The following is a 14405-nucleotide window of genomic DNA, read 5'->3' as shown; positions in this document are numbered from 1 at the left end:
TTTAGCCCCATGTCCGCACTAGCCCCATCCCATATATAGTCCCTGGAAAAATAATTAGACGAACTATAGAGTCTATGTAAAATTTTAAGTATCAGGTGATACTGTTGAGTTTTAATACTTTTACGCTACTTAAACCGGTTTGCAACCGGTTTACGTTCGTGTATCAATTCATTAAATTAGATGCTATATAATATAAATTCGACGATTGGATAAATTGACGATATATTTTATAAAAATAGAATATTTAATATATCAGGTATTATATTAGTATATTGTAATAATTAGATCAAATTATTAGACACACTATAGCTTTTTAATAATTACGTATTTTGCACGAGTTTATGTGCAATACTCTAATTCCTAAACATACATGAAATGGATTTTTATTCGGGAGATTTTTATATACTTCCTATTTGTATTTATTTTTAACGTATTGCATTACATTGTTAAATAATCAGTACACGAACGTAAACGAGAACAAACTGGTTTCAGTCGAGCAAAAACAATAAAGCTGTATATTATCACCTGATAATTAAGATTTTACATAGAATCTTATACTGCGTCTAATAATTTAGCCAGAGAATGTATACTTTAAATTAATAATTTAAACTTTTTTAGAAAGAAAAAACTGTTTTATGCCAAGAAACAGAAATCATTGTCAGTGGCAGTGAACAAGGGGCTTAACCATCCAGTAATCTTTAAAATTAAGGAATTCAAACTTTACTTTAGCCATAGTCGCAAAGAGTCTAAAGACATTTTAACTGAATTTCATCTGTGCATTTAATTAAAATACATTACAAAATGAATAGACATTCAACTCGGAATTCTCATAGTTTTTAGTTTTTGACCAAACGAAGCCAATCACCAAAAAGTTTTCCATGCGCATGGGCGAGATATCCGGTAGCTTCTTTTCCTGTCCCACATATTCTATCCAGCTTTCAATGGTCCAAGAGACTGTGAGCTTTCCGGACCTTCGATCCGTTCGCTCCTGATTTATTTCGGATTGCTTTGTGAGCATCGACTCTCACAGCCACGTGTCGTGGAAATTTTCCATGATAAATCTGTCGGGAGGACATCTTTATCTGTAAAATATTATTTTTTATCCCAAAAAATATCTTTTCAATCAATATTCTGGACTCTTTGGAGTTTCGAAAAAGCATGTGTATAGGTGAGTTTTTCTGACTTGAATTTATTCCCTTTTAAGTTAGTATGGATACTGTTTGATAATTTTTTATTATTTTAAGCTGCATAGAGTATACTTTTAATTATAAATGTTTCAATAATATTATAATGAAGAATTGGTATTTATGATGGAAAAAGTTTTAAAAGTTTATATTCATGAATTCATATTGTATAGATTAGTTTCTCATTTATTCCTTCGGAAATTTGATTTAAATGTGAATAAACATTACATAAGTCGGTGACATGTACATTTAATTGTAAATATTAAAAGAGTTATAACAGAGTGTTGTTATAAACATCGGAAAATGTTTTATAATTTTATATATCATTGCTATAGGTTCCAAGATTTATATTCATAAATTTGCATTGTGTAGGTGTGTTACTGTTTTGTTTCAAATGCATTCCCTCTGAAATTGATCTAAATGGGGATTATACCTCGTATTAATTATTATCAATTTAAGGTATGTGCTACGTACTTTTTTTGGTAAGTATTAAAAAGTTTATAAAACAACCAAGACTGACTTAAAAGAAAATTCGGATTCATTTAATTTAAATCGGATTTTTTTTATTATTTAACACTATGATTTCTTTTTAACATTTACTAGCCAAAGCGTTTGACAAAATATTTAATAATACATAATATTGTTTGTGAAAAAAGTATGATCAAAACTACAAGAATGTGAAATGTACCGTGTTTCTGTCTCGTTCTATGGGAACACCAAAAAGCTCGGTAACTTTTTTCGAGGCGTATAGGTAATGACTTTGGTAAAATTAACAATAGAATATGGTTTTACAGTAAGTTATGAAATTTAGTAAATGAGGTAAAACTAGGTAATATTATAATGATACCTTTGAGCATGGCATAAAAACCCTTTATTCAGTTAAATTTACTTTTGAGTTTTGTGTTTTGTCCTAAACGTCCGGTAATAAGAACTATAATTTTGTAATTGAGAATTTACGTTACGAAACCATTAACATTAAAACAGAAAAATTTTCAAATGAAGTGTTTAAATGCGGTATATTTTAATTTTTATTACAAGTTTTTTTTTTACTAGAAATGTCACAACAATTCAGTACAGTCATTTTACCAAATTTCTTACTCCGTTTAAGTTTAAGTTCATGTTTTTCTTTTTGAACGTCACTGTTGATTTAAACTATAGTTGATGATTTTTGAAAAGAAATCAAATGATTTAAATGGTAATTTCAATTAGGATTTAAATAATGCGAAAAATGTTTAATTACTTAAATGGCGTTAATTTAAATGGTGATTTTAATTATGATTTAAATAATGCGAAAAATGTTTAAAAATTTTATTTTCCTGTAAGACGTTTTAAATTTTTATTCATGAACTTATGTAGTATTCTTATTTCACTTTATCCCTCGGAAGTTTGATGACGATATGTATGAGCCTTGTATGAATATTTCAAGGTATATAGCTTGTACCTTTAGTTGAAAATGCTAATAATATTATAACATAGTATTGGCGTAAATGATAAAAAAGGTTTTAAAAATTTATTTTTCAAAAATTGTTGCAGATCTTTACCCTTAATAAAAAATAAATATTTTTTAATTAGCTTCTCGTTAGTTAAGCTTTTCGTAATTTAACAAAAACCTAGTAGTTAATTGCGTACTACACTTTGTGCAGCTTTATAATTTTGTTTAAGAATTATTGCATTAATTTGCTAGTTAGAAGGATTGCTTTGAAGGATTTGTTAGTCATTTTATTAAAGAAGTTTCCTCAGTAAATCCCATTTAAAAGTGTCATACAATACAAATCCACTAAAATTAATAACCACACAGATAAACGGGAACTGCCCCCCCCCTTAGATAATTTATAATTTTAAAAAACTGAAATATAATCGATTAAAATATAAATTTATTTTACATACCTAACGACAAATAAGTTTTCCTAATATGCGTTTTCATTTATGTTAATCATGTCATTTTCGTTGTGCAACTTATTCGTCGAAATTAAAATTTCGCAGAAATCGAACAGAAAGAATAAAAACCGGAGGACGTTTTATAGATTAGAATTTATCATACAATACAAATGCTTAAGGGTCATTAAAGGGAATTTTTTACCAGAAATATTGTTCAGTTTTTCTCCGACATCAATATTTTTGCATTCTGAACAGCATTTCAATGATTTAAGTTCAGAAAGTTCTAAAAAATCCTGATTACGTAATAAATAGTTTTACACAATAAATATCTGTATATTTGCATTTTATTAATTAAAGAATGGCGCAATTCGGAGTTGAGTTCGGACAATACTTTATTGATCTTCATTTGAAATAGAACAGTTGTTATTAAAGTCAGAAATATTTTTAAAAAATGAGGTTAATTTCTTCAGTACTTTCCTAATACTTATAATTTATTTTGCACACCAATATACTTATTTTAAATAAGTATATGTATAGTTCCTATATAAAAATGTAAAATGTAAATGTAAATGAATCGAATACATCAATATTTAGTGAGAGAAGTAAGAAATGAGTAATTGTTTAACTGTTACATTCATGCATTTTATATTGTTTAACTAAAACATTATTAGCTTTGCACATTGTTTAACTGAAATATTATTAGTTAAATGTTTCGTTTAGTTATAACAACATTATTAGCAGTGTACTATAACATTAGCTGCAAATGAAAACATCATTGGTCTTTTCGTATTTTCCTTTGGCGAAATTTGAAAAAAAAATTATTTTTAATATCATTTGAAGTCAAGCATTTTTCAAGCTTGGAAAATAGTATATTTCTAAATATTAGCTTTTTATTGCTAAGAATAATGTGTCTAAATCAGTGATTATTTTCAGTTTTGAACTAATGTTTATTCAAAACTGCTTAGAAAATTTCAATTAAAAATTTTATTTTATAATAAAAAGTTCATTGATGTAGACATATTTTTTCACATATTTACTTTTTTTCCGGTCCGGTTTATAATGGAACGAGTTTAAGAAAAATTGAAAATATTCATTTGAAACAATAATTTTTAAGGTAAACACTGTAAAGAAACAAAAAAATTCCAAAATCCTAAATTTTGGAATTAATTTTTTCTCTCCAAAAACATACGACAAATCTTTTGACAAGAGCCTATACGTAAAAAATAAGAAGATATTTATGTTATTAATTTTAATTAGTTCTTGAGCAATATTTTTCACGCTTGTGTTTCTTTTTTATTTTTGATGCGATATATTTCAGCTGGCATTGTTTTCCACCCCGAAGAGACGTGCTAGAAATTTAAATATTTCTGAAAATTGAATTAAAATATTCAGCTAATTTATTATTCAGCTAATACATTCAACCAAATTCATTATTCATAAAGTATTCCAGAAAAAAAATTTAGCGAGCTTTTTTCTTTAAACCAAAATTGAGTTAAATTTTACACCCAAGAAACAGTGTCTATTTTTTTGATTTTTTTCATTCGTCTTTGCTTAAACAATAATGGATGCGATTAGTTTATTATTTCACTAACAGCACTAATCCTTTTTTTGTAAGAAAAACTAAACTAATAAAGTATGAAATAAAAAAAAATTAAGCATAAACCAATTTATACTAATAAAAGATTTTCTATAAATTGCGAAGTTGCTTAAAAGAAGACAATCATAGAAAATAAAAAAATTGTAGTCTAATTGTTATAAAAGTTAAAAACTAGTTAAAGTTATTAAAGTTAGCTAAAGTTATAAAAGTTAAATTACTAGATGTGCGGATTCCTTAAAATGCTTTCCAATTTCATTACATTAAAATTTATGATTCTTGAAACCACTGATAAAGTTTTATACCACTCTTCTTGAATTAACCTAATGTTAAAGTTTGCAAAAAGTAATAAATAAAATTTCATATTATAAGGGTAGAACAAAATATTTTCATTTTAATAAACTAATAAATGCATTTTAGTTTTCCTTTTATTAAAATGAGACTTAAAATAACAATTGTACTGTATTTTTGATTTCATATAGCATATTTCAAAATTTCTTGAAAAATGTAAAAAGTTCCTAAACATTAATTTAATTTTTTGAACGAAACATTTAACTCATTATTATAAATGTACTATTAAAACTCCGCATGCATTAGGATTTTGCGATTATCATCTAAGACTTTTGACAAATTTTGACGGTTTTAACTAGTTTCTGATAATTTGTATCAAAAATCTGTTTTTAATACTTTAAGTTATATTTCAAGCATATTCATATATAGATATAATTTTTGTATTGTTTTAAAACCCAACTTAGGAAAGTGTCAAATACCAAACGTGCTTACGCAGTTTCGTAATTAATATATGTAAAAAGATAACGAAAAATAATTTCTTACTTGTAGGTAAATACCATACATAAGTTACGATATATTTTTTAAACTATTTTTTTTCTATCCAAACAATTATTAACAATTAACTAATATTAATATATTAAATTAACATTTTTAGATTTTTATTGCAGCAAATTCTATAACACTACTGAGAGTCACGCATGTTTTATTTTGTTCTTTTAATGCTGTGAAATATATTTATACATTAATATATATTAAGGCATAATTACTATAGAAGTAATTTTAAGCGTTCAAGAATTGTTCTTACAACTTGAAAATTTAGAACTTTATTCTGGTAAACGTTATTTATCTGCGGGCAAAGTTATATTGCAGCGAATTCTATAACACTACAGATTTCTATTGCAGCGAATTCTATAACACTACTGAGAGTCACGCATGTTTTATTTTGTTCTTTTAATGCTGTGAAATATATTTATACATTAATATATATTAAGGCATAATTACTATAGAAGTAATTTTAAGCGTTCAAGAATTGTTCTTACAACTTGAAAATTTAGAACTTTATTCTGGTAAACGTTATTTATCTGCGGGCAAAGTTATATTGCAGCGAATTCTATAACACTACAGATTTCTATTGCAGCGAATTCTATAACACTACTGAGAGTCACGCATGTTTTATTTTGTTCTTTTANGGAAGTTTAAAAGTAACTAATCTGAAGCTTTGATGGTTCATGTTTTACTCCAAGATCAGAAGCGGAGGCAAATTTTTACCCAATCAAAGGTCATCAACCATGCTCTTTAGATTAAGCTTTATTTCGCTCTAATAAGAATTTTAAAAATTCGTGCTTTCCTTGTCTCTAGCCAAATTATTAGACGCACTATAAGATTATATGTAAAATCTTAATTATCAGGAATAATATACAGCTTTATTGTTTTTACGCGACTGAAACCGGTTTCCTCTTGTTTACGTTCGTGTACTCATTATTTAACATTGTAATGCAATACGTTAAAAATAAATACAAATAGGAAGATTCTAAAAATCTGAATAAAACCCTATTACATGTATGTTTAAATGCTAAAGTATTGCATGTAAACTCTTGCGAAACATGTAATTATTAAAAAACTACAGTGCGTCTAATAATTTGATCTAATTATTACAATATAATACCTGTTATAACAAATATTCTATATTTATATAATATACCGTCGAATTTATCCAATCGTCGAATTTATATTACATTGCGCCTAACGTAACAAATTGATACACGATGGTAAACAAGTGCAAACCGGTTTCAGAGACAGTAGGTTAATATTTTGTTTCTATAGTTTCACTTGTTTTTATAGTTTCATCAAACCGTCAAGCATGCGCAGTCAGTTCAACAAACCACCAAGAATGCACAATCAGTTCATTAGCTTATTAGTAGTTGTTTATCATATTTGATTTCCTAAAATATACTAACGCATTTTATTTGCATTTATTTAACACAATTTTAAATAAAATAAAGTAAGAGCGAATTATATATTTCGTACGTTTTATTTTATCGTATGTAATTCAGTAAACCATTGTTCTTAAATTCAAAGTACATTTCTTTTCTTAATATGTATGTAATCAATTCAATGTATTCCAGGCATAATTTCGCAAAGCAAAAGTTAAGTACTTCATTTTGATAATGGTGTTAATGTTTCTGCAATGAAAGTAAAGAACGTTTCAATCTCGTTGTACTAAACGTTGAGAAATGTCTTTACTATCTAATGGATGAAATGGTTCTAATCTTTGCTGCTTTGTTGCAGATAGTTTTATTCATTTTCAGAATTAATTGGGTTCATTGTTATCTTTTACAACAAACAGACGAATATGATTCGCTGGATGCAGAGAACGAGGAGCTTCAGTTAAAATTTAAGGAGTTCAGATGAAAATTAACTCAACACTTCTATTGGTTGCCTTACGTGCAAAAAATCCTCATTTATTTCTTTTCCTTTATTTCTAATCGCAGAACTCTTCAATTACCCATAACTCATTTGAAAAGTCCGCGTTTTAATATGCTGTTAAAAGAATGACTTTCTGAGATCTTAATGGACTGTTTGCTCTCAAATATTCCCAGATTGCGAAAAAAAGTAAATAAAATAAAAGAGTGTCATTTAAGCTGTCACCATTCACTAAAATTTCCAAAATTTAATCAATCAGCCAGATACGTCATTGTTGTATAGTTGAAGACTAACATAAAGTTCATTTTAAGAACTTTTTCCACTATTTTCGTAATTATTATTCTGATTTCAGAAATAAATAAATATACCGATAGTTGAAGATTTGTTTTTATTAATTGGTTTTACTTATCAATCATAATTATTTTAACTGGACTGTTTGCTCTCAAATATTCCCGGAATACAAAAATATAAATAAATAAATAAAATAAAAGAGTGACATTAAGCAGACATCATTCACTGAAGTTTCCAAAATTTAATCACGCAGCCAGATAAATCATTGCTGTATAGGTGAAGACTAACATAAAGTTCATTTTAAGAGGTTTTTCTACTATTCTCTTAATTATTATTCTGATTTTAGAAATAAATAAATATACCAAAAGTTAAAGATTTGTTTTAATTAGTTTATTTTACTCACCAATCATAATTATTTTAACTGGACAATTTGCTTTCAAATATTCCCGGAATACAAAAATATAAATAAATAAATAAAATAAAATAAAAGAGTGACATTAAGCAGACATCATTCACTTAAAACTTTCCAAAATTTAATCACGCAGCCAGATAAATCATTGCTGTCTAGTTGAAGACTAACATAAAGTTCATTTTAAGATCTTTTTCCACTATTCTCTTAATTATTATTCTGATTTTAGAAATAAATAAATATACCGATCGCTGAAGATTTGTTTTTATCAATTTATTTTACTTATCAATCATAATTATTTTAACTGGACTGTTTGCTCTCAAATGTTTCCGGAGTACAAAAATATAAATAAATAAATAAATAAAATGAAAGAGTGACATTAAGCGGACATCATTCACTGAAATTTCTAAAATTTAATCACTCAGCCAGATAAATCATTGTTGTATAGTTGAAGACTAACAAAGTTCATTTTAGGAGGTTTTTCCACTATTCTCTGATTTTAGAAATAAATAAATAAACCGATAGTTGAAGATTTGTTTTTATTAATTTATTTCACTGATCAATCATAATTACTTTAACTGGACTGTTTGCTCTCAAATGTTCCCGGAGTACAAAAATATAAATAAATAGAATAAAAGAGTGACATTAAGCTGACATCATTCACTGAAATTTCCAAAATTTGATCACGCAGCCAGATAAATCATTGTTGAGGAGTTGAAGACTAACATAAAGTTCATTTTAAGAGGATTTTCAACTATTCTCTTAATTATAATTCTGAATTTGGAAATAAATAAATAAGCCGATAGTTGAAGATTTGTTTTTATTAATTTATTTTACTTATCAATCATAATTACTTTAACCCTAACGCTTAATTTTGTTTTTTACTTTAAAGGCGAACCATCAGCTGGTCACCGAAAGTCAATAGTGATTACAAAAATACAAGTTTTTTGTTTTAAAAATGTTTCAGTCAATACCAAATACTGATATTTTTACAAGGTTATGCCACATAAAATATTCTGAAAATGCTATGGTTTTGCTAAACTTTTTGGAGTCTAAAAATATTTCGAATTCCATTTTGCTTTGTTGAAAAAATTATTACTTATAGTTAAATGAAATTTTTATGAATAAAACATCCCCCGTGTAGTAAATGGTGACTGGTGCACGTTAAATCTGTCTGTTCACAAAGTCCTCCATGTTTCCATAACAAATCAATACTTTTGGAGGTACTGAATTGGAGATTGATCTGTCTCTGGTTCAGTTCAAAATTACGATCTGCGGATGAATGAATGGATGTATGAATGGTTCCGTCCTATAAACGGGTGTGACGTATGGGTGTGGTAGAAATCAAATTCTTGGCAATAGATGGCGCCACTGGAAAACAGGAACAATCACACCAATTGCCTTAATGGCCTACGACGACAACATGAATAAAACGTTATAAATAATCGTAAAGTACAAAGAGTCATATGTCAAATCATTTTAATACGCATCAAAATTCTTCACGCCGTGAAACGTAAAAGTGATTGCCATTCTTCATCTATAAGTAAAACATTTCATTTTAATTTTTAAAGGTATTATAAGAATTACATATGTGGTTCAGTTTGCTTACAGCACAATTGTGTAGAAAATACTGTGCTAACATTTATTTCTTAGATTGAAAATTTAATCTAATAGACAGTACAAGCTATATTAAACTTTATGACAAGCTGTATTAAATTTTATTGCTATTAAATTTTATTACATATAATGAAAGAGGTGGTTAATCTGTCATTTTTTTATTTTTTATTTATTTTTTTTTAATTTTTTCCTTGCATTCATACTCTGCAATCAAAATCTGAACCCCTATAATTTGTCATTTTCTTTTCACCACTGAACGCCTGGGACGCGGTATGAAATTTTTAATACATTTTACATAATAAAAAAAAGAAACCTCACTCTTACGATTATTTATATGCCCTCTTTTTACAAGTTTAAAAAATATTTAATTCAAAACTAAACAAAATTATATAAATTGAAACCAAAACGCAATATTTCCATCATGATGTTATACACCACCTTTTCCTATTGATTTTTCCCTGAAGAGGAATAAAACGCAGATAAATATTCCAAACAGGAAAGGAATTATTAGAATTTTATTCTTCAATCTCTCTACAATCATTTCCACTATTAACTAACTTTTCGTTCAAAACACCATGAATAAAATATTGATTAGCAAATCCCTTTTTCCATCTGAGTTGAACGCATGCTCTCTCTACTGTAACTATTAGACAAAATCCTCATTAAACTCCTTCTGTATTCTAGACAGCAAATTACTTGCAGCGATACGAAATGGTCCATGTTTGCCAAAGTTACCATTTTCACCATCGTTTTGAAAATTTTAATGCTTTCCACTTATTCTAAACACATATGCAAAAATACATAAGACTGACTATGAAAGCGATCTTGAATTGCATTTCAACTGTTGCCATTACTGTTAGTTAAACTTTGAGGATTATTTTTGCATTCTGGGTTGATGGTGCTATAACGTGATGGAGTACAATATTAGACCAGTAAATATCAAAGGTTGTATCATGTTTAATATGGTTAAACATTTCCGATTTAGGACGCAGTTTACTTTCGGAAATTTTCAAACATTAAATAGGAAATGTTTTAAATAAAGATTGTATTCTAAATATTTTTAGGCAAAGAAAGGAAACGTAATTTAATTTCGTAATAGAATTATTTTTTACTTTTATTTGTAATAAGTTGTTAAGTATATATTATAAACTGTAGAAGTTAAATCTGTGCACTATAAAAAGAAAATTCAATAAAAATACATAACAATCTACTGAGAATCATTTATCAGATGTCTCATGCGAAATTACAAAGAATTAAGAGCGAGAAAATTTTCTAAAAATGCACGCTTATCTGAGAAAAGTAATTTTACGAAAATAAATTAAATAGAAGTCTGTAAATTACTTTCCGCCCATTAAACTTTATGCCATAAGGCTGCGGCAGAATTTAGACTTGCGGTGGGTCATGACTATCTTGCGCAGCACCTCCACCGCATTGGCATTTTTATGAGTCCGAATTGCCCACTCAGTAGGAAATTCGAAGTAATGTGTAGGAAGCACTTGATAGGATGTTCGGCTATACACGGAGACTCCGAAGTGAACAGATATTGGAGTGCTAGGCATCTGCTAATGAGTCATTGACTTTTTTCTCTTATCTATGTTTATTCTTCTTGTTAAGAGTTTGTCAATTTCTGCCATTGGAAATAAAAATAAATAAATATTATGCCATTTCTGGCTCTAAAACCACCAAAAACTTAATATTGAAGCAGAACTCGAAACACTAAACAAATCAGGCACCCAGTTTTTAGTATGGGGTATGGAACTTTGGTCAAAGACGCGGTGGGAGAAGACTCTAACTATCGCACTAAATAGGTGGTTATTTATTCTTGAAATAAATGAAAATACATTGAAACATCTAATAGAAAGCCCTTTTAGAGAAATTTGCTGAAAAACTGATAATTTCCATAATTCTGTTAACGAGAAACTCGGTTTTATACGCTTGAAAAATAACTCAGGTGAGTTAGTAGAATTTTTTGCTATTTTCTACGCATTTTAAAAGAGGAATAAACTTTAGATAAAGTTTCATTTCAAACGGAAATTCCATTATAATTTACTCCTGGGAGGAATACATATTTTTGTTTTTAAATTACTAACTTATCTCTGAATCTAGCATTCTGTTACAATTTTATGAGCAAAATATTTTATTCATGGTTACACATTTCAGCTCATTTCTCATGCATCCAAACAGTTTGGCGATATTTAAAAATAAATAAATATAGGCAAAATGCCTCTTGGGCAGAATGACTGATGCTTACAGTCAGTTATATGATATTTTGTTGACTGAAACGATTCTCACTCTGAGTAAAAAAAAATATATGGTCTTCAAGAATGTTGCAAAATTCCAACTATCTAGGAACACAAATTTTGTTAATTTTTATCGAAGAGCTTTGGTAATGATTTTGGTAAAATCAACTAGAACGATCTAGGAAGTGACAAAATCTGAAAGCGTTACCATGATACCTTAGATCATGGCATAAATTTAATCGAACAAATTTACTTTTCAGTTTTGTATTTTTTGCTAAACGTGTGGTAAAAAAATCTCTAATTTCGAAAACCAGAATTTCCGGTAAACCGTTGCCATATGAACGGAAAAATTACAATTTGCATCGGTTCGAATACCAGTTTCACACGTTAGAATTAATCATTTACACCTGCTTCCTGCCAGATGACGGTTTTATTTTATTAATTATAAAACAAATTAAATCTCAGTATCTCATTAATACTGATAGATATTAGGTTCTGCGAATTTTTATACGAAACACATGAGCTACAGCCTTTTTTTTTCACTATTTTGTCCTACCATACGCTTAAATAACAATATGTGGAGGAGGAAGATTTTTTTTTATCGATGAAATAACTGTAAATTGCATTTAGATAATAGTTTACTTAAACAAGATCTGTAGAAAAAAAATACAGACTAAGTTATCATTTAAATAATTGTACACTTTAACCATCTGAGCGTTAGTCCCGGGTCCCGGCTTTTTCCAAAGTAAATTTCATACAATTTTACACAGGGACTTAACGCTTGGAGTGTTAATATTTGTCGTCAGTTACACTATAAAAAATTCGGAGTCAAATTACGCTATAAAATATCGGCACTTTGAATGCATCATCTGTTAAGTCCATTTCATCATAAAATCCATTTTACTTTCAAATATTATCCCGGTAATTACGGTAATTATTACTTTAAAAATTACGGTATATCAAGTTTTTCGTTAATTAGCATATTCCGGTAAAAATGGATTTACGGCAACAAAAAAAAAAAAATACCAGCAAGCTGAGTGTCAGTACTTTTAACCGTAATTTGATTCATAATATTTTACAGTGTACGTAGTTACCAGTTTTTTTTCTATCGATGGAAAGGATCTAAACAGAAGATTTTTAAACAAAATAGATCATATTTATCATATGAATACTATTATACAGGGATGAGATTCTTCAGGGGATTTGCGGATTTCCGCTTTTTTTTAGATTTTTCCATTTTTCCCGCTAATTTCCGCGGAAATTTTTTTGAACAAGTTAAAATATTTTATGAGGAATTTAATTTTTCTCGGAGCGAAAGCATTGAAGTCCTCATTCCTCCCTCTGAAGTTTCTCAAAAAATCATTTCCTTGGGATAAAACTGGTTGACCTTTATACAGAGATGAGAATTTTTCGCTTTTGCCTTTCGAATTTCAGCCTTTTTATCAAAAACTCGGATTTTCTAAAAGTTTCGTTTTTTTTTTAAAATAAATATCCCGCTTTTTTTTTTTGAAAATTCAATCATTAAAATAAAATAATCATATTTATTTACGATTTTCAAAGACAAACAAAAAATTCAAACTACATCCTAGCTGCTAACCCACCCTTCCGTATTTTTACTTATTTTAGCTATTTTCTCTTCACAGAAAATAAGATTTTCCGTATTTTTATTCGTCCGCCGGATAGCTCGTATTTTTGCAATTCAGACGTCATGACCCTGTTGTCTGGCGTGAAAGCAAACAAAAAAAATAAATAATAATAAAATAATAGAGGTGGATTTGGGGTGAAAATATTTATTTGCTCATTCACTTAATCTTGAAAATTTTTATTTATTATGTCTAAACAAAAACAATACAAGCAAGCCTTTTAGAAATCCCAAGTCCAGTCTCTCGCGATTTTAATATCAATCATCGATATCGTATTTACCTGATTTAAAAGTTGAACGTTGCGAGTCTTATTCAGGCGATTTAAATATCGTACATTGCGGTTATTATTTACGAGATTTAAAAATCCAATATAGCGATTTGTATTTACGCTCTTTTAAAACCCTATGTAGCGATTCGTATTGACGCGAGCTTAAAATCCTATGTCGTGACTCGTTTTTGCGGTTGTAATATCAAACATCGATTTTCGTATTTATACGAAATCCAATCCAATAAAGTAATTTGTATTTACGCTTTTTAAAACCCTATGTAGCGATTGGTATTCATGCGAGCTTAGAATTCTATGTCGTGATATGTTTTTCGGTTGTAAAATCAAACATCGATTTTCGTATTTATACGAAATCCAATCCAATAAAGTAATTTGTATTTACGCTTTTTAAAACCCTATGTAGCGATTGGTATTCATGCGAGCTTAAAATTCTATGTCGTGATATGTTTTTCGGTTGTAAAATCAAACATCGATTTTCGTATTTATACGAAATCCAATCCAATAAAGTAATTTGTATTTACGCTTTTTAAAACCCTATGTAGCGATTG

General features: G+C 28.1%; 1 protein-coding gene across 1 annotated transcript in view; it reads left to right on the top strand.

The window, feature by feature from the left end:
• The first annotated feature begins 929 nt into the window (after window positions 1-929).
• The window catches only part of LOC107439425 (thrombospondin type-1 domain-containing protein 7B), a 484164-nt gene continuing 470688 nt past the window's right edge, over window positions 930-14405 (top strand). Inside the window, exon 1 of the mRNA XM_071184973.1 lies at window positions 930-1218. The gene's annotated coding sequence lies outside the window, so the exon portion shown is untranslated. The remainder of the gene's footprint in view (window positions 1219-14405) is intronic.

Source organism: Parasteatoda tepidariorum, chromosome 9 (genome assembly GCF_043381705.1).
Source record: "Parasteatoda tepidariorum isolate YZ-2023 chromosome 9, CAS_Ptep_4.0, whole genome shotgun sequence".
NCBI classification, from domain to species: domain Eukaryota; kingdom Metazoa; phylum Arthropoda; class Arachnida; order Araneae; family Theridiidae; genus Parasteatoda; species Parasteatoda tepidariorum.
The sequence above is the reverse complement of the archived record's forward strand: the minus strand, read 5'-3'. Positions and strand labels throughout refer to the sequence as shown.